Source organism: Malania oleifera, chromosome 5 (genome assembly GCF_029873635.1).
Source record: "Malania oleifera isolate guangnan ecotype guangnan chromosome 5, ASM2987363v1, whole genome shotgun sequence".
NCBI lineage: Eukaryota > Viridiplantae > Streptophyta > Magnoliopsida > Santalales > Ximeniaceae > Malania > Malania oleifera.
In genome coordinates, this window is record NC_080421.1 from 81,616,554 (window position 1) to 81,643,574 (window position 27,021).

Genomic DNA, 27,021 nt, shown 5'->3' on the forward strand with positions numbered 1-27,021 from the left:
GGCTAAAATTATTTTTGCAAAGACTTCGGTCGACCAATGTTGGACTTTTAAGCTAAATTAAAAAATATCCGTCGACCGACCAGTTAATGCTTTGTACTTCTTAGTGGACTGACCACACTTACAAACAAAAGTCAAATAAGTTGACCATGCCTCGGCCAACGAACCCTAAAGTGAACGTAGCTTCCACGGTCGACTAACCAATGAAAATTGACTTTTCCACCTTCCTCGGGCAACCAGCCTTCACGTTTTAAAATGGGTCAGCCAATTGAACATGTTAGCTCGGCTAATAGACTCTTACCCACAGTCGACCAAACCTACAAAGGTTCAAAAATCGCCCTAACTCAACCAATTGGTCAACTTCCTCAGTCAACTGAACCCATGTTAATTTTCAAATTCTTTGTGAGTGCTCAACCAACTGTCCCTAGCACCAGTCGACCAAACCTCTTAGATTCCGAATTTTTTAAGGGATTAAACATAATTAATTTTTAATTAAATAAATTTCAAAATTCCCTCTATGTCCCTCAATTGTCAAAATTTCAGAAATTCTATAAATACCCCGTCCATAACTCAAATTAGTAACTTTGATTAATGTTAAAATTCTTTCAAAATATTTTGTTAATCAACGTTCCCCCAAACTATTTTTATTGCAAAAATTTCTTTAAGGAAAATTTTTAAACACTCTCTCCATCTCTCTTTCACTTATCCATTTTCTTGTAACATCATTTTTGAAAGAGTGCAAATTTTTTAGGGCATTTATATCATCAAAAGCATTTACTCTCATTAATGCCTTTATTGTTTTAAAATCAATTTTGAGAGTAAATCTTGGTTTCTCCCGATTATTTTCTTGATAAATATTTTTGAAGAATTTTTTTATAGGGTTTAAACCTTTGAAGTTTTTATCATATATATCATATATAAAGGTTGCAAAAATAATTTTGAAAAATTCACCCTTACTTTTCTAAGCTCATTTTCATATCATATTAGAATGCACGTTTTGGAGCTTTATTAGTGTATGTCTTTGTTTAGTTGTAGAAGCATTTTAATGCACAAAAATATTTTTATTGTACCGGTTGGGTTCAGCCCATTAATTAAACTGGAGAGTCTCTGCCCCATAAGGAAGACCGGTTGGATTCTGTCTATCAATTGAATTGGAGAGTCTCTGCCCCATAAAGGAGACTAGTTAGGTTCAGCTCGTAATTGAACTAGAGAGTCTCCGCCCCGTAAAGGAGACCAATTTGGCTCAACTTGGAAATTGAGCTAGGGTATTCCTTACCCCGTAAGGAGAGGTGTGTAGGTTGGGGTCAGCCCTGTATTATGACCTGGGGTATTTCTTGCTCGGTAAGGAGAGGATTGTAAGTGGTGTTGCTTTGCCCAGTTAAAGTGAGCACTTAGTGGAATCCTTCGGAGGTATGCCTAAGGCGGGGACGTAGGCTAGTTTGGCTAAACCTCGATAACAAATCATCTCTCTCTCTCTCTCTCTCTCTCTCTCTCTCTCGCTCTCTCATTTAAATACTGCACTTTAAATTCAGTATGTGTATGCTTGTTCATTCATGGATATAGTTATTCGCATGCACACATTTATTTTTAATAAGATACACTACAAAAAATAAGATTATTAGTGACGGTTTTAAACCAGTAGTGACAGTTTTGTGAGTATTAGTGACGGTTTTCAATTAGTCACTATATCTGTCGTTACTAATACTTATTAGTGACGAATTTTTCAAACCGTCACTAATAATAGAGTATTAGTGACGGATTATAACCGTCACTAAAAACCTAAGTCCGTCACTATAAATTCTACACCGGTTCGACCAAAATCGTCACTAAAGCCATAGTATTAGTGACGGTTTTAAATTCGTCACTAATGCTCTATTATTAGTAACGGTTTTAAAACCGTCACTAATGCTCTATTATTAGTGACACTTTTAAAACTGTCACTAATGCTCTATTATTAGTGACGATTTTAAAACCATCACTATTGCTCTATTATTAGTGACGGTTTTAATACTATGGATTTAGTGACGGTTTTAAAACCGTCACTAATATTTAAATTGAACAATTAGTAGTAAAAATAATTTTTTCCCCAATTATTAATTCTTGTAAAAATTTGTAATTAAATTACATTTTCTTATACATAACATTAAACCATAATTGCAAAAAAATTCATAAATTACTCAAAATTCTAATTCAAATTTAAATACAAATACAAATATATTATACGAATTCAAATTAAAATAAAAATATATTATACAAATTAAAATTTAAATATAAATACATTATACAAATTCAAATTCAAATACATTTCATCTGTTCAGATAACAAAAAAAGTCAAAAGCTGCATCCGTAGTGCATGACATCGTGCTGACGTTGTCACAGTTGCAAACCCTATAAATTAAGAAAGTTAAAAAATTAGTATATGTTTTCTGAAAAATTTTGACAGCATTTTTCCTGTAAATATGACATTTTCCATAGAGATATGCTCCAAACCTAGGTGTTTATTATAAACAGTTCACAATAATCCAATTAGTAATGAATTTTACAAGTGCACAAGAACTTCATATAATAAGCATTAAATAATATAACGTGTTCATACATCCCATAAACAACATATATCAAAATATATTGGATTATCCCATAAACAACATATTTCACAGAGTAGACACTATTGGTATGAAATTCACTATAAAATGAAAATCTCAATAAAGAGAGCTCCTCTCCAAAGAAAAGAAAGAGATGAGACGTGCATTGTGAAGAGTGGAAATCTTAAGAAGATGAAACATCATCTACTCCAACGACTGTAACCAGGCCAAGCATTCTCCCAAAATCAAACCTTAGTGCCATTAGCTACTCTAAAATGAGTGGGAGGAAGGAACAAACAAGCAAAATGGGAAACAAATTTCTACAGACTTGCATGGGAAACAATGTCACTTCCTCTAGTGTTCCATCCATTCTTCTGGACCCTATATTACTTTTAATCTCCTTTTTTGGCAATTAACAATTAATTTTTGGTTGCACATAAATAAATACTCAAAAAACACTTGAATCGAAAAAGGGATCATGTAATGTAAAAATTGGGGAAAAATCATATATGACTATGTAGTTTGTGCAAATGATGTAAGAGTAGAATTGATAAATACCACAGGATCACAAATATTATCCATATCAGGGTTATCCTTCATTTGAAAAATTTTATTTAAACTAAAAATCTATGAAAAAAAAAACACGCTTTGGAATAATATGCACAGATAAGAATCTGATTGCCAACTACCTCACCATCTTTTGTTAACAATAGTTAGAGAGATAGGTGTATGTGTGTGCATGTATGTATGTTATATTATATACATCAAGAATCTATTTTTTATTTTTTGTTTTCTATTTGAAATCCACTGCCATTAACAGTTATTATCCTTGGCAAATGCATCTCAGACACATCCTAAACTTACTGCCCTCAATTGAAACCCAATTACAACAAAATTCATGCACCACCTTTGCCTCCACTGCAGTTGTGAGTTCGATAGAATGTTAACCACCTGTCAATCACTTAATTTTGTCTGATTTCATTGACTGCCATTGATGAAGCCCACACAGAATTTATTTAAAATTTTTCTTATTCAAAAATAAACATAATTTTAAAATAATTTAAATCAACAGATATGTATAAAATATAAACTACACAGAATTTGCTTTTTGTTCATTTAATGAGAAGGATTGGAAAGCACATAGACATCGGAATTTTTCAATGCCATATAAACTAAAATTTACAAATTAAATGAGAATATAACTCCTCTAAAAAATCACTAATGACCTCAAATGCTAAACAAGAAAAGTAAGATATCACCCACATAAAGCACGGACAAAATAATCCAACTTTACCTTACCCCATCCCCAACCATAAAACCTGCAAACAAATTCCCTTCTAAAGCTCGCCCTTAACGATTTTTTTAATGCTTCCATCATAACCATAATGGAACAAGGGAGAAACCCCTTGTTAAAGTCCTTTGAACTCCTAAACGAACCTTGTAGAGTCTTGTTTGCCATCATCAAGAGAATTCGTCAAAATACTGACTTGAAAACATAGGAATTTTCCAACTCCAACAAAAAAGCTAAACTAAGAACCACAGTTCCAATCCAATTTTTTTAACAGTGAGATATGCCATGTAATGATTTTTACGAATCCAAGACCTTTCCCTTTTACACTGAGAAATGCCATGTAATGATTTTAACGCAAAAGATAATAATAATAATAATAATAATAATAATAATAATAATAATAATAATAATAACAACAACAACAACTCCTCGACAACTAGCCAAGCGAATGCAATCTCCATCAACCAAATCTTGATGAGAGAATCATTCAAACCAGTAAATACATATCTACATCAACAATCAAATATGGCAGCAAGATACACGCAAAATTATTTATTAGGAATCCAGGACCTTTCACTTTTTCACTGAAATATGCCATGTAATGAATTTTTTCGCAAAAGATAACAACTACAACAAATAACAACACATATTAGTATAAATTGAAGAGCAGAATTGAGCAGGCAGCTGTAGAAACAGAGAAAATAAGAACCAGTAACTAAATAAAATTAAAAAGTTTAGGAACGATTCCAGATAATACAGGGATAATATTCAAAACTACCAAATTGATATAGGACTATTTTAAGGGCTTGTCAAAAACATTCTTAGGTTAGAATGGGAACACAATTAATAGCTGGCATCGTTCTCAAAGAGGTAAGGACCAAAATTTAAAAATGGTAACAAAGAAAATCAAAAATATAATTTTTAATCTACTTATTGAGCATTAAAAAAAAACTAACTTGGAATCTCCTCTACGCTGACCTCAGTTCCGGCCAAAGAAGTCGTCGGAATGACGGACCCTGCTTTTCCCACGTGTTGATATGAACTCCATCTCCCACTCTCCTCCTCAATTTCATTTTTTACTACATTCAAATTCAAATCATCATCATTGAAAGAAGGCCATAAGAAAAGAGAAAAAGATCACATAATTGAAAATCATATGCACGTGTATGAAAATTAAAATTGGAAGTCTGACCCTAATTAAAACGAGCTTCAACAAAAAGACTAGATTTATGAGTGAGTCAAGGACATGACACATATTTTGAAACAAACCCTTTTCCAAACTCAACTGGACTTAAGCAAATAGTGAAATACTAAATTAATATTAAAGCTGTCACTAAAACTACTTGAGAAACTAAATAGATAATCACTGCAATAAATATAAAACACCTTGAATAATTTTTAGAACTTAAACTTTTAATAGATCCCAAAACAAGGCAATAACAATATTCAACTAAAATAAAAACAAGAACAAAATAACAAGGTAGTAACAATGTTCAATTAAAATAGATACAAGAACAAAATAAGAAGGCAGTAACAATGTTCAATTAAAATAAAAAGAAGGACAAAATAAGAAACCAATAACAATATTCAATAAAAACAAGAATAAAATAAGATAAAAGAAGAGAAAGAGTTCTGCTCTGGTAGCTGGAAGAAGCTGCTGCTGGTTTTCTGTCGTGGTCCTCGGGTGTTCTGGTGTGGAACAGAGTGGGTGGTTGCAGTGGCTGTGTGGAACAGCTGGTGAAGGCCCTCCTGTCTGCTGATGTCTCGGAGTTGGACTGGCCTGCTGGTGCTCTCAGTGACTGGTGCGTGGCCTGCTCTGGCTTATAAGCTGGTGGTTGCAATCAAAAGGCAGAGGGATGCCAAGGAAGGAGAGGGCAACATCAAATCGACTGCGAGGCAAGCTATGTGCCGTCTAAGATCGAACAAAAGTTCTGCAGATGCAGAGAGAGAGAGAGAGAGAGAGAGAGAAAGAGAGAGAGAGAGAGAGAGAGAGAGAGAGAGAGAGAGAGAGAGAGAGAGAGTGACGGAGATGGAAAGCGGGAGAGAGCGGGGAAGCAAATTTAAGCAGATTGTGGCGCGTTTAAGGGATTTTAGATTTTAAGCATCAGTGACGGTTTCAAAACCGTCACTAATACTCCATTATTAGTGACAGTTCTCCCAAACCGTCACTAATACCCCCATTATTAGTGATGGTTCTCCCAAACCGTCACTAATACCCTAAACTAATTTTTTTATATATTTTTTAAATAAAAACACTAGTAGTGACGGTTTCAAAACCGTCACTATTACCCTAAACTAATTTTTTTATATATATTTTTTAAATAAAAAAACTAGTAGTAGCAATTTCAAAACCGTCTCTAATACCCCATTATTAGTAACGATTCTCCCAAACCGTCACTAATACCCTTAACTAATTTTTTTTAATATTTTTTAAAAAAAGACACTAGTAGTGACGGTTTCAAAACCGTCACTAATACCCTTAACTAATTTTTTTTAATATTTGTTTAAATAAAAACACTAGTAGTGACAGTTTCAAAATCGTCACTAATACCCTTAACTAATTTTTTATATATATTTTTTAAATAAAAATACTAGTAGTGATGATTTCAAAACCGTCACTAATATCTCATTATTAGTGACTGTTTGGGAGAACCATCACTAATACCCTAAACTATTTTTTTATATTTTTTTAAATGAAAAAACTATTAGTGACGGTTTCAAAACTGTCACTAATACCCTTAACTAATTTTTTTATTTATTCATAAATATTAGTAGTGACGGTTAGTTAATCGTCACTAATAAGTGACTTTTAGTGACAAATTTAATCCGTCACTAATATCCTAAAATCGTCACTAATATTTTCCCGGAAAAATTTTCACGCGAAAAATATTTATCGCGTTGTTTTTAGTGACGAAAGTATTAGTAACGGTTTTGAAACCGTCACTAATAGTGTGGTATTAGTGACGACTACTAAAACCGTCACTAATACTTACACTATTAGTGACGGTTCTTAAAAACCATTACTAATACCACACTATTAGTGATGGTTTTAAAACCATCACTAATACTTTCGTCACTAAAAACAGGTTTTTTTGTAGTGATATGCTCTACATGTGTATGTCTACACACATAGCTTAATCACTTTACATACACTACTATATTTGAATGGGATATGATTTGTGGTGAATCGGCAAAATGTTTAAATTAGCCAAAAAGTTTTAAAAATTTAATTCACCCCCCCCCCCCACCTTTGGATCACACCAATTCCAACATCGTATTTTGATTTATTGTTGGATTAAGTTTGTTTCATTTAAGTTATTGGATTGAGTTGTTTTATTTAAATTATTGTTGGATTGAGTTTGTTTCATGGTTGAATGTTTATTAGATTAATGGAATTTTCATGTTTAGTTCATGGTTTGAATGTTTAAACATTAAGTTGTTTGGTTTGTTTAATTTCTTCATTGTTTATTTTATTTGTTTGAATAAGTAATATTGGTTGCATTGGTTTTGTGTAGTTATTTAATTTTGATTTGTACTCATGGGATGTATTAAAACACAACGAGACTAAGGATTGATTAAGTAACAAGGTTGCACACAAGGTGTTTGATAGATTGTCTGTTAAAGCGTAAACACCATTTTTGGCCATTTATTGTTAGAAACAGTGGATTAGATGATGTTGTTGAATGTGGTTTATCTCCACAAATCAAGGATAATTACTATTCATTCAACACACGTCCTCAATTTCTTCTAATTTAGGGACAAAAATAGTGTTTGTGACACGGACATCGGCACGTGAATTTTGGACTTGTTACCTAACTAAGTTTTGTATCTTACTTGGGTTTATAAATAAACTTTGTTTTAATTTCATTTATTCCATTGAGTAGATAATTTACCGTCTCATACAAAAGCAACAAAAAGAACCATTTTTCGGACCATGTCCGAAAACTCCATTCCATTGTGAATAACATGTTAGCTAGTTATAGGATTTAATTTCCTTCATTTTTGGATAGTAGTTAAATTTGGAATTCAATCATACCATTCCCTATGGAGATGACTTAGGGACTTCCTCAATTACTACTTTTCGACACTCTTGTACTTGGGAGTTAATCTCTAAAGTGTTTTTAGAGTAAAGTCAAATTTTTGGCGCCGTTGCCGGGGAACGGTTTGCTTAGTCTTGAATTTTCCTATTATATGTTTTTTTTTTATTTCTTTAGTTTTCTTTGTTTAGATTTTGTAATTCTTGTTTGCATCATTAGTGCTCTTTGTTTCCTGTTTTTCTTCTTTCTTGCATTTTGTTCTACTTTAGTTGTTTTGAAGCATTTCATCTTTGTGGCACTCATGTTTGATGTCATAGGCTATGGACAAGAAAATAGATTGTGTTGCGCACATCATAGTGTTAGTAGTAGTTTTTCAAGTGTCGAATTGGATTCTAGCATTGATCATGGTTCTAATACTGATTTGGAAAATCATTTCCTTGCTGATAACATGGTTGAACAAGTTCCTAGGACACTTAACAATTATCTGCAGCCCACACAAACCACACAACCATCTTGCACCATATTACTTGAGAATGCATAGAATTTTAACATTAAGCATGACATGATATTTGTGATACCTCTGTTTCATGGGATCGAGTATGAAAATTCATATAAGCATTTAACTGATTTTGAGCTTCCATGCACTACATTCATGAATAGGGTTGTTACTAATTATGCAATTAGATTGCATCTGTTTCCTTTTTCATTGAAAGACAAAACTAAGACGTGGTTTAATTCTCTTAGGTCAAACTCTATTGCTAGCTGGTCTGACATGCAAAAATAATTTCAGCATAAATTTTTTCCTTTACAAAGAATTCAATCTTTGTAGGAACAGATCAATCAATTCATGCAACGAGCTGATGAGACATTTCATGCAAGTTAAGAAAGATTTAAAGAGCTGGTTAACATGTGTCATAATCATGGATTTGAATCGTGGCGATTGGCCAACTATTTCTACACTGCATTGACCCCTGAATCGAAGCAGTTTGTCCATACAATGTGTTTAGGAGATTTCTTCAACAAGGAGCCTGATGACGCACTGAGATTTTTTGACTATTTAGTTGAAAATGCTCAGCAGTGGACTACTAGGATTGATAGAAGACCAATTGCAGCTCAACCATTAAGAGCAATGCCTGGTGGAGGGCAATATGAACTAAAGGATGACGTTAATGTTTAGGCATGTCTGGCTACAATCACTAGAAGATTAGATTCAATGGAGATGGAAGAGCAGAATAGTACAGAGCAACCTTAAAATGTAATCTGGGTGGGTCGACCTTAGAATCCACTAGTCTCGAATACTTACAGTCTAACATGGTGAAATCACCCTAATTTCTTATGGAGAAATTATTTAGGGCTATCAAGTCAGCCAACTGCACCTACTCAGGCAACATTTTAGCAGTACCCAGTGGCTCAACATCAGCAGTCTCTTCAACCTCTTAAGAAGTCACTGGATGATACGGTTGCTCATATGGGTGCTACCTTTCATCAAATCATGGCAAGCAAAAATATGATCAACACTCAGAATTATTAAGCCATCAATGACATAAAGACCAGATTGACTAGGCTAAACACAACATTGAGTGCATTAGAGAAAGGTGAAGCCCCATCTCAAGCCCAGCTAAATACTCATGTGCAAGTTGCAACCATGGAACTTCCATCCTCTACTAGAGTAAATGTCAGATATTGCAATGGCGTAACAAATCTCCGCAGTGATAAGGTGATTGGTACACCGAATAGAGAAGCTAGTTAGAGTGGTGAGCGTTCCACTTTCAAAGAACTAGGTAAAAATTTTGTTGTTGATGTTTCTGAAGAATCAAAGGTAACTATTCCAACACTTTTTCCTTAAAGATTGGTTCTTAAAGAAGTGAACTTTTTGGAAACCATACTGGATAAAGATCTTTTCTAGTTAAAATAAGATGTTGACTCTATGAGTCCAATCCAGTTTTGATAATGACAAATCACTTGGTATTTGATCTGTGCATTGAGTTTGTGAACAAGAACCATATTAAGTATGCACAAAAAGATAACGAGTCATGGAAGTCACAAAGTAAAGGTAACATATTTTGGCAAGATCCATGGAACTCAAAGAGTACAAGAATCAAGATGCAAGGGGCAAAATTCAAGAACATCTTGGGAATGGGTATTTAGAACTCATATACCTATATTTTCATATGATTTAATTTGAGGCTTAACATAAATTAGAATTTCTTTAGGATTCATGCATTTCATGTATATCATTAGGGGACCTTAATGAATTTCGAAATGTTTTTGAAATCATGGAAATTATGTTTTATAAAAGGCCTAAGAAAAGGAGCAAAGCATATTTTGAAATAAGAAAAAGAAAAAAATTGAGAAAAAGGGGACTTCAGCAGCCTGAACTCACCCTTAGTAGCCTAAAGAATTTCTTCAGGAGCCTGAAGATTAAGTTCGGTAGCTTGAAGAATTAATGGGAAACACAGCAAGTTGACCGAGGCTCTTCGGTCGCCTGACCTTGGGACTTTAGGTGCCTAAACCCACTTCAGAAGCCTGAACTTCCCTCTTTAGGCATCTGACCCTGCATTCCAACTTGATTTTTCAAAGGCTTAAGGTACATCGGTCGCCTGGGCTTTCGACCTCAGGCGCCTGAACTTGTGGGAAACTTAAAATTGTGATTTTTATTAAACGAACCTGCGAGCTATTTCTTTGATCCAATGGCTGAGATTAATCCTAAGAGTAAGACACTATATATACTAAATATCTAAATCCTAAAACGAAACTAAGACACACAGCAAGAGAAGAACACATATTATTGCAAAATTGTAGAGGAACTTGAGCTGATTGTCTGCACTTCATTCTACTTTCATCTTCTTTGGGCAAATCTATTCCAAAAATCAAAGGGCATTCATTCATTCAACTGTACTTCAATCTAGTATTGAGATTTGATCATTCAAGTTATTATTCTTAAGAACTTCTCATCTCATTACGTGTTCTTCATTATCATTAGAAAAGTTTGATCTTGAGTGTGCATATATATATATATATATATATATATATATATATATAAGAATAATTTTTTTTTTTTAAAAAGATCTTTACTTGAAAAAGTTGTTTAGCATGGTTGATTGGTTTTTGATTCAAGAGTATATAAATATACATATATATCATTCATAGAGCTTATTATTGAAAAATCTATTTTGATTAATAGGTTGATCTTGAAAGAGACTATACATATACATACTTATTTTAAACAAGATCATTACTTGATTAAGGTTGTGTGATTAATTGAAAGGTTTGATTCAAGTGTGTTTTCAGTTAACAGATTCATAATTTAGATATTTTAAAACACTTGAATATATACATCCTTGGTATTCATAAATATTTATCTTATTGAGGGATACTTTGTTTGGAAAACCTTATACTCAGTATTTTAATCTTTGAATTACATATCATATATCTATTTACATATTACAAAGATCGGGTTGTGATTAAATATTTTGAAAGAAAGCTTTTTGATATATATTGATTAAAACATTCAAAATAAGGCTTTTAACAAGTTCACAGTAGACATATTTGTGTATCTTTACAAAGTGAACTAGAACCCTAATATACTCCAAAGTATTTCAAGTATATCTTTACTTAGGAGTTTTGATTAAAGAGGGTTTGTGTGTTGAAGCATATCATACATAAAACGATTGTATCGTTTTCATACATTCATGAGCTTCAAGTTTAATCATATGTTAATGTGTTAGGAATTTGATTTATACTCACACGCTTTTGTTAGAAGTACTTTTGAGTTTATTTTTCATATTCTATTGTATACACGGTTCGGTGTGTGAACCGGTGTGTGAGGAGAGAGTCGTATCTTTTGTAAGCAGCGGAGTAAAAGGGAGTTGTGCCTCTTGTAAGCAGTGGATTGTAAGGGAAGCTCCGTCCCAATTTAAGGAGCAAGGATTTAGTGAAATCCTTGAGTGGTTGCTCAAACCGAGGACGTAGGCCAAGTCGGTTGAACCTCGTAAAAACTGTGTTTGTCTTCTCTCTTCCCTTTACTCTTTATTTTTAGCACTGCATTTAAATTGTGTATATTGCATGTATAGGGTGGATAGCCTTACACATAAGTGATTGAGTTACAATAATTCATTAGTAAATATATAAGAAGGGTTTAAGCGGTAAATAAATGTCAAAGAATTTTTTAAATACCCAATTCACCCCCCCCCCTTTTGGGATTACACCTGATTCAACATTTGGTATCAGAGCGGGTTTACATAGACTTGATAGTTAATTTGTAAAACGATCACATGGCACACATTGGTGTAACTCCATTCGGTGAGGGACACTCATCCACTAGACCACCCATTTTTTTGTAGTGTAAATTACACCTATTGGAAACGTAGAATGAGCATATATCTACTGAACGTAGATTGGAAGGTTTGGAAAATAGTGACTAAGGGAAATCACATTCCCATGAAAGTAATTGATAAGATTAATGTACCTAAAACTGAAGATAAATATATTCTGAAGAGGATTGGAAGTCAGTTCAAATCAATGTCACTGCCATGAACTTACTTTTCTGTGCATTAGATGTCAATGAATTTAATAGGATAATGGCATGTAACTCAGCTAAAGAAATTTGGGAAAAATTAGAAGTCACATATGAAGGCACTAAGGAAGTTACGGATAGTAGGATAGACATGCTCACTAGTTAATATGAAGCATTTAAAATGACGACTGATGAATCCATAAAATCCATGTACACTAGATTCACACACATCATTAATTTTTTAAATGATCTTGGAATAACTTACCCTACTTATGAGTTGATCAAGAAAATACTCAGGGGATTACCTCTAGTGTGGGAAGTGAAAGCTACAACAATAGCAGAAGGGAGAAATCTCAAGGTGATGTCGCTGGACGAACTCATTGGATCACTCATCACCTATGAGCTGGCAATAAACGAGAGGAAAAATGAACAAAACAAAGCTAAGAAGGTCACTACACTTAAGGCATCATCAAGCTATTCAAGTGAAGAAAGCGATTCCGAAACGGATGATGACATGGCCTTGCAAACAAAGAAGTTCGAGAAGTTCTTGAAGAAGAACAAGAAGTTCAACAGAAAATTTCGGAACTCTAAATCAGAAAGAGGATAGCAAAGCATGAAGAAAAAGAAGGAGGATCCACCCACATACTACAACTGCCGAGAAGTTGGACACATCTAGCCTGAGTGCCCCAAGCTGGTAAAAGCCTCAAAGAAAAAGAAGAATGCGCTAAAAGTCGGCTGGGATACACACAGTACTAGTGATTCAGAATCTGAATCCAGTGACGACGAGGTGGTCAATCTATGTCTAATGGCACATGATTACCTTGAGGTACAATCATCATTTTCGTCATCTTTATATTATTTTAGTGATTCTGAAAATGAAAATGATATGATTTCATATGATGAACTGAAACAAGAATACCTGTACACTATTAAAATGCTTGAGAAGAAAACAAAGAAAATTTCTGAGTTGAGAAGTAAAGTCAAAGAACTTTCAAACTTACTTGAACGTCAAAATGAATCTCATGCATCTTTCATAAGAAATAAAGATTTGAAAATTGAAGAGTTAGAAAATGATTTGAAAGATAAATCTGAAATCATTTGTAAATTTACTGAAGGACAAAACAATTTTGAAAAGCTCCTAGGATTTCAAAGAAATTCCCTAGAAAAGGAAGGACTCAGTTTTAATGGTAAGGAAAATCTAAAGAAAAGACATCTTTACATGGGTTATTTTATAGAAGAATCAAAGTCATATGTTCCAACTAAGAATTATTATAGAAATACTACATGCTTAAAATGTGGAAAGTTGGGTCACATACAATTTGACTATCCTTTAAAAAATAAATATGTAAAAATAAAAAAAGTATGGAAGATCAAATATCAATCTAGCACTAATCCCCTTGGACCCAAGACAATCTGGGTACCAAAGCTAGTTGTTTGATTGTGTCTTACAGATTTGCTTAAGATCAGCATCCTCAAAAGATAGATGGTATATGGATAGTAGATGCTCACGTCACATGACTGGGGATAAAGCAAAGTTCACATCTATCATACCCAAGGATGAAGGGTTGTTACTTTTGGAGATAATGCTAAGGGAAAGATCACAAGTATCGGTAAAGTCGGTAATGATTCCTCACTCATTATAGATGATGTTTTATTAGTTGAAGGTTTAAAGCATAATTTATTGAGCATAAGTTAACTATGTGATTAAGGCTACAAAGTATCATTTGAACATGACAAGTGCATAGTTGAACACAAAACTCATAATAAGATACTATTCATTGCTAAGCGTCATGAAAACGTATATGCCACAAGTTTTGATAACTTAACTTCACAGAGTGTGACATGCTTATCTATTATGAATGAAATAAGTTGGATTTGTTATAGGAGACTAGGACACGCAAACATGGATTTAATCTCAAAACTAGTTAAGAAAGAATTAGTTAAGGGATTGCCTAAGAGTAAATTTGTGAAATATAAAATCTATGATGCATACCAACTAGGAAAATAAGCAAGAACAAACTTTAAGAAGAAGAAAGAGATCTCCACTACTAGGCCACTCCAAATGCTACACTTAGACTTATTTGGACTAAACCCAATTCAGAGTTTAGAAGGAAAATAATACGCTTTTGTCATAGTTGATGATTTTTCAAGATACACATGAGTATTATTCTTAGGTCACAAAGATGAAGCATGTGAACAATTTATAAACCTGTGCAAGAAAGTCCAAAATGAAAAGGGATATACAATTACTAAAATTCGAAGTGATAGAGGTAGAGAATTTAAAAATCAAGGCATGGAAGACTATTGTAATTCATTAGGAATTGCCCATAATTTTTCAGCTCCTAGAACACCGCAACAGAATGGTGTAGTTGAAAGGAAGAATAGGTCTATATAAGAAATGGCTAGAACTATGCTTAACGAACATAAATTACCTAAATACTTCTGGGCCGAGGCAGTGCATACCGTCTGCTATGTGCTAAATAGAGTTCTAATTAGACCATCACTTAATAAGACTCCTTACGAATTATGGAATGACCATAGACCAAACATATCATATTTTCATGTCTTTGACAGTAAGTGTTTTGTGCTTAGAGACAATAAGCATCTAGGAAAGTTTGATGTGAAATCATATGAAGGTATCTTCCTAAGGTATGCTTTAGATAGTAAAGCCTATAGAGTATATAACAAACGAACATTGACGGTCATAGAATCTATTCATGTAGTGTTCGATGAGTCAAATCCCTTCTCCAAAAGAACTAATGAAGATGAAATTGAATTAAACAAGGAACTAGAAGAACTATCAATTGAGAATGATTCAGAAAAGAAAAATGAACTTAAAGAACCATCCATTGAAATTGATCAAACTACAAATGAGGTTAATGAACCACCTAGAGAATGGAAATACATAAAGAATCATCCCATAAATCAAATAATAGGTGAACCATTACATGGAGTAGCCACTTGCTCCTCTCTTAGGAACATGGTTAGTCATTTTGCATTTCTATCTCAAAAAGAACCTAAGAATGTGAATGAAGCTATAGAGGATGAATCCTAGGTGCTGTCTATGCAAGAAGAATTAAATCAATTTGAGAGAAACAAAGTTTGGACATTAGTTCCCAAACCTGAGGATAAGTCAATCATAGGGACCAAATGGATATATAATAATAAGAAATATGAACATGGAGTAGTTGTGAGAAATAAAGTTAGATTAGTAGCTCAAGGATATAATCAAGAAGAAGGTATAGATTTTGAAGAAACATTTGCCCCTGTAGCTAAGATGGAAGCCATACGAATGCTTTTAGCATATACAGCTTTTAAGGATTTCAAGCTATATTAAATGGACATCAAAAGCGCATTTTTAAATGGTTACATAAATGAAGAAGTGTATGTAGAACAACCCCTAGGCTTTAAAAACCATAAGAATCCAGGTCATGTTTATAAACTGACAAAAGCCTTGTACAGTTTAAAGCAAGCTCCTAGAGCTTGGTATGAAAGGTAAAGCGGTTTTCTATTAGAAAATGGATTTATAAGAGGAAAGATAGATACAACCCTGTTCATAAAGTCTAAGAAAGATGATATTCTCCTAGTACAAGTATATGTAGATGACATCATATTTGGCACTACAGATAAAGAATTGTGCAATGAATTTACCAATACCATACAAAATGAATTTGAGATGAGTATGATTGGTGAACTAAATTTCTTCCTAAGACTTCAGATCAAACAAGAAAATCATGGAATATTCATAAATCAATCAAAATATATTAAAGACTTACTCAAAAAGTTTAATATGGAAGACGGAAAAATACTAGGTACACCTATGAGCGCTTCATTGAAATTAGACAAAGATGAACAAGGTATACCAGTAGACATCAAACTATATCGTGGAATGATAGGTAGCTTGTTATACCTTACTGCCAGTAGACCAGATGTAATGTTTGGCGTATGTTTGTGTGCAAGATTTAAGTCTGCACCAAAAGAGTCCCATTTGTTAGTTGTTAAACAGATACTTAGATATCTGATAGGAATCATGGACATTGGGTTATGGTATCCTAAGTACACATCCTTTGAGATTCTTAGTTATTCAAATGCTGATTTTGCGGGTAGCAAAATGGATAGGAAGAGCACTAGTGGTACTTGTCATTTCTTATGACACTCCTTGGTCTCTTGATTTTCCATGAATCAAAATTCAGTTGCTCTTTCTACAGCTGAGGCAGAATACATAGCGGTAGGTAGTTGTTGTGCTCAAACGCTTTACATGAAGCAACAACTGAAGGATTTTGGATTAAGTTATGAAACAATTCCTATAAGATGCAAGTGCAATAAATATCTCAAAGAATCTTATATTACATTCACGAACTAATCACATAGAAATACGACATCACTTTCTTTGTGATCATGTGCAAAAGGGAGATGTGACACTAGAGTTTGTCTGCACGGATGAATAATGGGCAGATATATTCACGAAACCACTTGTGGAGGATAGGTTTATCCAAATTAGGCATGAATTAGGTCTCATCCATAGTCGAGAGGTTGCTTAGAATTATGTTAGATGATATAATTCAGGGGGAGCAACGTCACTTATGATATACTCACTTGGTATTGCATTAATCAATAATTGGACACGCTTAAAACCTTAAGATTTCTAAGGGGAGAAACACATAAGGGTACGTCTACTCATGCTTTATTAGTTTACACATTTTTGTTGATGTCAAAAGGGGAAGAAAATTTGGAAGCAAAAATAATAAAAAGAAGCAAAGAATGTTGGTAAAACTAATTGCAAGAAAGAGATATGCAAAAGGGGAGAAACAGTTGTTTGATGTCATGGATTGCAACATCATAAGCATATTTATTATAAGCATATTTCATATTTCATTTGGATTAAAGCTAAACACTTTGTGTATAAACATGAGCATATTGTCATTCATTGAATATTTGATACATTAATTGAAGGGGAGATTTGTTAGGCATAACCCATTATATATTTTTGCTCGTGCATTTGTCATTATCAAAAAGAGGGAGATTGTTGACTCTACGAGTCCAATCCGGTTTTGATAATGACAAATCACTTGACATTTGATCTGTGCATTGAGTTTATGAATAGGAACCATATTAAGCATGCACGGAAAGAAAACAAGTCATGGAAGTCACAAAGTAAAGCTAACATATCTTGGCAAGATCCATGGAACTCAAAGAGTACAAGAATCAAGATGCAAGCGGCAAAGTTCAAGAACATCTTGGGAATGAGTATTTAGAACTCATGTACCTACATTTTCATATGATTTAATTTGAGGCTCAACATAAATTAGAATTTCTTTAGGATTCATGCATTTCATGTATATCGTCAGGGAACCTTAATGGACTTAAAAATGTTTTTGAAATCATGGAAACTATGTTTTATAAAAGGCCCAAGAAAAAGAGCAAAGCATATTTTGAAATTAGAAAAAGAAAAAAAAATGAGAAAAAAGGGGACTTCAGTAGCTTGAACTCACACTCAGTAGCTTGAAGAATTTCTGTAGAATCTTAAAGATTAAGTTCGGTAGCCTGAAGAATTAATGGGAAACACAGCAAGTCGGCCGAGGCTCTTCAATCGCCTAACCTTGGGACCTCAGGTGCTTGAACCCACTTCAGGAGCCTAAACTTCCCTCTTTAGGCGCCTGACCCTGCATTCCAACTTGATTTTTCAAAGGCTTAATGAACTTCGGTAGCCTGGGCTTTCGACCTCAGGCGCCTGAACTTGCGGAAAACTTAAAATTGTGATTTTTATTAAACGAACTTGCGAGCTATTTCTTTGATCCAACAGCTGAGATTAATCATAAGGGTAAGATACTATATATACTGAATATATAAACCCTAGAACAAAACTAAGACACACAGCAAGAGAAGAACACATATTATTGCAAGATTGTAGAGGAACTTGAGCTGATTGTCTGCACTTCATTCTACTTTCATCTTCTTTGGGCAAATCTATTCCGAAAATCAAAGGGCATTCATTCATTCAACTATACTTCAATCTAGTATTGAGGTTTGATCATTCAAGTTATTATTCTTAAGAACTTCTCATCTCATTACGTGTTTTTCATTATCATTAGAAAAGTTTGATCTTGAGTGTGCATATATATATATATATATATATATATATATAAGAATTTTTTTTTTTTTTTGAAAAGATCTTTACTTGAAAAAGTTGTTTAGCTTGGTTGATTGGTTTTTGATTCAATAGTATATAAATATACATATATATCGTTCATAGAGCTTATTATTAAAATCTATTTTGATTAATAGGTTGATCTTGAAAATGTCTATACATATACATAATTATTTTAAACAAGATCATTACTTGATTAAGATTGTATGATTGATTGAAAGGTTTGATCAAAGTTTGGTTTCAATTAACAGATTCATAATTTAGATATTTTAAAACACTTGAATATATACATCCTTGGTATTCATAAATATTTATCTTATTGAGGGATACTTTGTTTGGAAAACCTTATACTCAGTATTTTAATCTTTGAATTACATATCATATATCTATTTACATATTACAAAGATCGGGTTGTGATTAAATATTTTGAAAGAAAGCTTTTTGATATATATTGATTAAAACATTCAAGATAAGGCTTTTAACAAGTTCACAATAGACATATTTGTGTATCTTTACAAAGTGAACTAGAACCTTAATATACTCCAAAGTATTTCAAGTATATCTTTACTTAGGAGTTTTGATTAAAGAGGGTTTGTGTGTTGAAGCATATCATACATAAAACGATTGTATCGTTTTCATACATTCATGAGCTTCAAGTTTAATCATATGTTAATGTGTTAGGAATTTGATTTGTACTCACACGCTTTTGTTAGAAGCATTTTTGAGTGTTATTTTTTATATTCTATTGTAGACACGGTTTACTGTGTGAACCGGTTTGTGAGGAGAGAGTTGTATCTCTTGTAAGCAGCGGAGTAGAAGGGAGCTATGCCTCTTGTAAGCAGCAAATTGTAAGGGAAGCTCCATCCCAATTTAAGGAGCAGGGATTTAGTGAAATCTTTGAGTGGTTGCTCAAGGCGAGGACGTAGGCCAAGTCGGCTGAACCTCATAAAAACCTCTCTTCCCTTTGCTCTTTATTTTTAGCACTGCTTTTAAATTTTCTATATTACATGTATAGGTTGGATAGCCTTACACATAAGTAATTGAGTTACAAGAATTCATTGGTAAATATATAAGAAGGGTTTAAGCGGTAAATAAGTGTCAAAGAATTTTTTAAATACCCAATTCACCCCCCCCCCTCTTGGGATTACACCTGATTCAATACAAGAAATTCAATCTGAATATGTTTTTTCTAACACCTTGGAGAGCATTGATTTATTTGAAGCTAATTTCTGTGTAGGTAACAAAACATAGTTTTTGTGACAACTCAAATTTGGAGACCCACCAGTTCAATTTATAAACCTGCACTTGTAAGTCATGGTGTAATCCCAAGAGTAGGGAGGGGATGAATTTGATATTTAAAAAATTTAGGTCACTTTTTGCCCTATTTTTAAAACACACAATATTTCAATCTTAGGGTATCTCAAACACGCACAAGATTAAATATAAAAAAGATACAATAATCACAACAAATTAAATGTAAGCATACATGTGTGGAAATTTAAATAGTGTAGGGAAAGAGAAAGCAAACACGATGATTTTTAAGAGCTTCGACGATCCCCGCCTACGTCCTCGCCTCATGACACCCGCTTGAGGATTTTCACTATCCACTCCTTCAACGAAGGCGGAGCCACCTTATGCACACTCCTTCACTCGAGTTGAGATACCTGTTACACCACTCGTTACATATAGGTGGAGCCACCTCTCCAAATGATATGGCTTCATTTGGCATGGCTCAAAACCCGAACCATAAATAAAAATGAGAATAAGAGTTTTTGCATACAATGAAATGCTTCTTGAAAAGCTAGTTAGAACAATAAAATGAAAAACAAAAAAAAAATGATTTTTTTGTTTCCTATTTTCTTTTCCATTAAATCCAAGTCCTTCCTTGTCTAAAGATTTTCTTTGAGCACCAAGGAGTTTTTCAAAATTGTTTTTCCCTTCTATGAACTTGCAAATAATTTTGGAGTCATTTAAAACATTCACAACAAACTAAACGTAAGCATACAACTACGGAAAAATAAATAGTGTAGGGAAAGAAAGTGCAAACACAATATTTTTACGAGGTTTGGCTGTACCTGCCTACATCCTCGCCTTAAGGTAACCCGCTTGAGGCTTTCACTATACCGCTCCATTAATCAAGTAAAGCAAACGTTTACAACACTCCTTACAGGATGGACCCCCCCTTTACAACACTCCTTATAGGATGGAGCCCTCCTTTTCAACACTCTTTGAGTATGATGGAGCCCTCCTCTTCAAGCGATACCCCATGCTTGGCAAGATTCACTACCCAAACTATAAGGATACAAAATAAGGCGAAAAAAAAAAAAATTGTACAAAGAATTGCTTCTTCAATAAGCTGATTTGTACAAATGAAAATCTATATGCACTCTCAAATGATTCTAAAATGAAGCCTAGTAGAGTTGGGGCTTTCCTCTCAAAATATTTTCCAAGTAAATATAAGAGATTGGAAAATAACTTTTCTCAAATGACGGACCTTTGCAATATCAAGAATGAGAAGCTTACCAAGCAAATATATATTAGATGAATATATGCTCTAAGCCCTCTTGTATTGCTCAAAGATTTTCTCCAAATATATTTTCAAAAAGAATGATGGAGAAGTAGGAATTTGATGCTTTGAAATCACAAATGAAGTAAGGCCTACGAGCAATATATATAAGTTGAATATAGGCTCAAGCCTTTCAATAAAACTCAAAAGATTTTCTCCCAAAAAAAAGTACTTTCAAAATGAAGGAGTAAGAGAAATAGAAATTTATGCTCAAAATGAGTATAAAAAAATTATTTGGGAATTAAAGAATATGAAGTATGCTCCCAATGATTTTTCTAACATTTTCCAAGTGTTAAGCTTGGTGTTTATAGGTCATTTCAATTTCTAGCCATTATCTGACTGTTGGGGAGTAAAATAATATTTTATTTTCAAAATTTTCATCCCTTGGAGCTCAAATTTGCCTGAACCCGAGAGGTTCGGTCGACTGGCCCTAGGAAGATTTCCATTTTTGCAAGCTTTGGTCGGTCGAACCTTACGATCCGCTACCGGATCATCAATGGCTTGAAGGCCGATCGACTGGGCTTTACTAGCCTTTCGAGAGGCCGGTCGACTGGGACTTCATAATTCTGGCCAAATGGTCTGACCAGTCTACTGGGCTTAAAGGTCCAATCGACTAGGCCTTTACAAAAATGCATTTCTAGCCAAGTGCACTGGTCAATCGATTGGGGCTTGGGAGCCGATCTACTAGGCTTTAACAAATTCAAATTTTTGGCCCTCTCTTGACTTCAAAATCATTTCAAAACCCTTGAATGATTTTAACTTTTTAAGTAGAAGGTTTTTCATGAAACTTGGAGTCTCAAGGTCAATCTATGGTCAGGATTAAGCTTCAATTTAAACCATATGGAATGCTTGCACTATTGAAACCTAATTACTATTACAACTTAAAAAAGTAAAGTCTTCAGTCTTCTAGTCTCTACAAATTCATGGAATGCACCAATTTGATGTAATTTTAAAGTGCTTCTTGGCTTCCATATTGCGTCAACATTTGTGCTTTCAAAAAGATAAATTTGTTCAAATACTAAGCACACTAAGGAGATGTTGTGGTTTGTCATAATCAAAACAGGGATCAGACTCAAAAAGTCAACATCTTTATTTTTATTTTTCAAATCAATGTTCTTTTTAGTTATTTTCTCAAGCAATTTATGAACACTAAGATACTCCTACTACAATTCATCATATATAAGCATGTTATTATCATCAGAATCATCACTAGAATAATACGAAGAAAAAGAACAAGACAATTGTACCTCATGATCGCTATGTGCCATTAGGCACAAATTTACAAATTCATTTTCGCTGGAGTCGCTATCAGAACTGCTGGAACTTTATTTGTCCCAAGAGATGGTTTTCATTGCCTTTTTTTTCCTTTTTGAGTCCTTCTTGAGTAATGGGCACTCTGGCTTAATGTGGCCAACTTTCTTGCAGTTGTAGCATGTTGGAGGATCTCCCTTTTGTTCTTTCCTGCTCAACTTTCCTCTTTCTATTCATGAGCCCTAATATTTTTTGTCAAATCTCTTGTTCTTTTTAAAGAACTTGCTGAACTTTCTGGTTAGCAAGGTCATGTCCTCATTGGAGTTCTGATCACTTTCCTCACTAGAGCTACTCGTTGAAGCTTTGAGAGTTGTAACTTTCTTTATTTTGCTCTGCTCATTTAACCTCTTATTGATCACCATTTCGTATGTGATTAGGGATCCAATGAGCTCGTCTAGCGTTATATCTTTTAGATTTCTTCCTTCGCTATAGTTGTTGCTTTTGGCTCCTAGATTGGAAGTAGTCCTCGGAGTACCTTCCTAATAATTTCATAAGTAAGATAGGTTTTGCCAAGAGCATTTCAAGAGTTAGTAATGTGTGTGAATCTAGTGTACATTGATTGTATAGATTCATTGGAAGTCATTCTAAAAGCTTCACATTCACTAGTAAGCATATCTATACGACTATTATTCACATCCTTAGTTCCCTTATATGTTATTTCTATTTTATCCCAAATATCCTTATCAGTTTTACATGTCATGATTCTATTGAATTCATTTGCATCTAATGTACAGTATAAAACATTCATAGTACTAGCATTTACTTGTACTAATTTCATGTCATCTTCACTAAAATCATCCTCAACTTTAGGAACACTTTTACCTTCAACAGTTGTCACATGTATAAAATCACCCTTGGCTACAACCCTCCACACTCTCCAATCTACGTTTTGAAGAAAAATTTGCATTCTTTGTTTCCAAAAAGTGTAGTCAACACCACAAAATATTGGAAGGCATGAAGATGATTGTCCCTCACCAAAAAGGGATACACCAAGATGAGTCATGTGATCTTTAACAAAAACGTTTAAGCTTTTTGCAACAAAACTTTGATACCAATTGTGAGTTTTGGTGTAATCCCAAGAGGGGGGATGAATTGGATATTTAAAAATCTAGGTCACTTTTTGCCCTATTTTTAAAACATACAATATTTCAATCTTAGGGTATCTCAAACAAGCACAAGATTAAATATAAAACAGATACAATAATCACAACAAATTAACTGTAAACATATACATGCAAAAATTTAAATAGTGTAGGGAAAGAGAAAGCAAGCACGACGATTTTTACAAGGTTCGACTATCCTCGCCTACGTTCTTGCCTCAAGACAACTGCTTGAGAATTTCCACTATCCACTCCTTCAACTAAGGCGGAGCCACCTTATACACACTCCTTCACTCAGGCAGAGGTACCCATTACACCACACCTTATAGGCGGAGCTACCTCTCCAAACGATATGCCCTTACTTGGCACGATTCAAAACTCGAACCGCAAATACAAATGAGAATAAGAGTTTTTGTGTACAATAAAATGCTTCTTCAAAATCTAGTTTGTATGATGAAAATCTTAATGCACTCTCACAAGATATGAATGAAACTCAATAGAGTTAGGGTTTCTCTCTCAAAAGGATTTTTGAAAATAAATGAGACTAGATCAGAGTAAATGATCTTTGAGTAAGTGAGGTGTATATAATAAATGCTCAAAGATTCAAGTGCAATAAATGATTTCTCTAAAAATTATTTTCAAATACAAGATAAAGAGAAACTAGAGTTTTGCTCTCAAAATGATTTTTGCAATGAAGAGAGTATATAAGAGTAAAATGCTCTTTGATTTGCGAAAAAGAGTAAATAAAAAGCCCAACAATGTAAGAGTATGATTTGATATTGGCAAAAGTTGTTTTAAGGGTATTGGACTTGGTATTTATAGGCAAAGACCCAATATGGCCGTTTTATGGCCGTTAGGTAATATAATAATAATAAATTTGCCTTTTATGCCTATTTTTCTACTCAAAATAGCTTAAACCTACGAGTTCTGGTCGACTAACCCAGCGTCTAGTCGACTGGCCCAAAGGTGATTTTCTTTCTAGCCTAGTTCGCTCTACCGGGCCAATGATCCGGTCTGCTCGATCTTCCAAGCATGAATGTTGGTCAATCAGGCTTATGATCTAGTCGATTGAACCCTTAATAAAAATGAGTTTTAACATATTTTGAACTTCAAAATCATTTCAAACCTTTTGTATAATTTGTCTTTTTAAGTAAGAGGTTTTCCATGAAAAGTTTGAGCTCCCAAGATCAGTCTACGGTCATTATTAAGCTTTACTCAGTTCAAGCAAGACATGCACATACAATTTAATCTAAATACATTACAACTGAAAAAGTACGTGTCCTTAGTCTTTGTTCTTTAGTTTTCAATGGAATGGGCCACGTTATGTGTTCTTTAAGTGCCTCATGACTTTCATATTACCTTTACCATATGTGTTCTCTAAAAGATAAATATGTTTATAAACTAAACGCACAAATGAGATTCATATTATTTGTCATTATCAAAACAAGATAAGACTCAAAAAGTCAACAACACCCACGAGATGAAATTCTTCCCAAGCCTCCAGAGAAGCAATGATGTGTTACTTTCATTTATTTCATTTCATTTTTTTTTTTTTTTCTAGTTTGTTTGCAAGTACATTTTCTTTTAGTTTCAATTTTTTTTCTTTGTCCCTTACTTCCCTACCCAGGTACTCTTCTACTTCTCTTAGTATTATTCTTTTGATTTTCTTATCAATCATTGAGGACAATGCTTCATTTTAGTTGGGGGGAGAGCATTTGTATGTGCAATTGTGTGCTACCATGTGATAGAGTTTTAATGTGATGCTTGCATGTGTTAGACTGTTTGGTCCACCTTGGGGAAGTGTTGGTGTTGAGCTCAAAGCATATTAAATTCCTAATTATTGAATTTTACGTACTAAAATTTTTTTTTTAGGATATCAAACATGTAGGATGTAGTACAAATCAAAGTTTAGATCAAAAGGAAAATGTATCCATTTCATTTAGTTTCAACCAAGAGAAAGATGTTAAAAGTTTTTACTAAAACACACACAAAACAGGTCAAAATACTTAGAAATACTACCTTAGGTCATTATTGGTTAATGTACACTTCAGTTTTTTGGGACTCTAATGAACCATATCCTAATGGCTTAGAAAAAAAAAAGTATGAAGCAAATGAAAATGAGAAACAAGCTAAGGATCAATTGCAAAAAAGAAATGAAAAAAATAGAAAAAAGAAAAAAAAAAGAAATAAAAAGAGAGAAAAACAATTGTGTATTGAAAAGGGCTACCTATTGCCAGGGTCCTAACAAAATGAGAAAGTAGGTGCCTTCTAAAGTGTAATAGCGTGAAAGCTGCCATTGTACATTTGTGTACTGGAAATGACGACCTATTATCGAGGTTCTTGTTATATAAGAAAATAGGTACATTTTAAAGTGTAATGGCGTGAAAGTCACCACTACAATGGTTTTGAATTAGAGTAGCACCATACGGTTTTCTTAGATTAACTGTTCTGATTGAAACTATTAATGTCTTTTGGTAGTCAATCTTGGAATTTTAGTCTTATTCTTATGTACACAAGCTTTGTTACATTTCATTACATTGGCTGATTTACTGAATGATGTATAAATCTCTCAGTTGATATTTAATATGAATTAATTTGTTTCCTGTGTTCCTAAACTCAACAAGCATATTTCAGGGCATGTGATTTTAAAAAGTACTAGAATTATGGTTGCTACTCCCCTGGTATGAATGCATTTACATTATTTGCTATAAACTAGCAAAACGTTAGTTGTGGGGTGTGATTACGTGTCAAAGTTGTATAATTAAGCATTTAAATGCGTTAACTAAGTATTACAATTTTACTTAAATGTCTAATTATAACTAAGTATTACAATTTTACTTAAATGTCTAATTATGTCCATTATTTTAATATTGAACTTAATTGTTGATATTGAGATAATTATCTTATCTTTGCCCGTAAATTTATGACATTCGTGCTTACTTATTGTAGGACAATGCTCAGGAATAAGAGGTAAAGGTCCAAACATTTTAAAGTAATGAAAGATGCACAAGGAGGACACACTAGATGGGCTAATAAGAAACAAGTCACATAGGCCATCCAAAAGTGGCCCATGCGCCTACTTGGAGAAGACCACATGGGTAGGGCTGATTTTTGGGAAGGAAAACATGTTTTAACAAGTCCTGGCCATGTGCACATGTGTGTGGCCTGCAAGGCCAGCCATGTTATGAAGAAAAGAAGCTACAAGGGCCATCTAAAATAGGCCCATGCGCCTACAACAAGGGGAAACACGACTAAGACAGCAAAGGAGGCAAGGAAATTATGTTTTAAGCAAGGTGTGCACGTAAGTTTGAGGGAGGTTGGAGGCTGTGAGCAAGAGGGCAGTGCAAGCTGGGAGTTTTGGAGCATCTTTGTGTACTCACAAGGATTAGAATCCTCTTCTCTCCTCCTTCCCTCTCCTCTATCCTAATTTTTGTTCGTTTGTTTTTCATTTTTGGGCTTACTTTGAAGGCGAT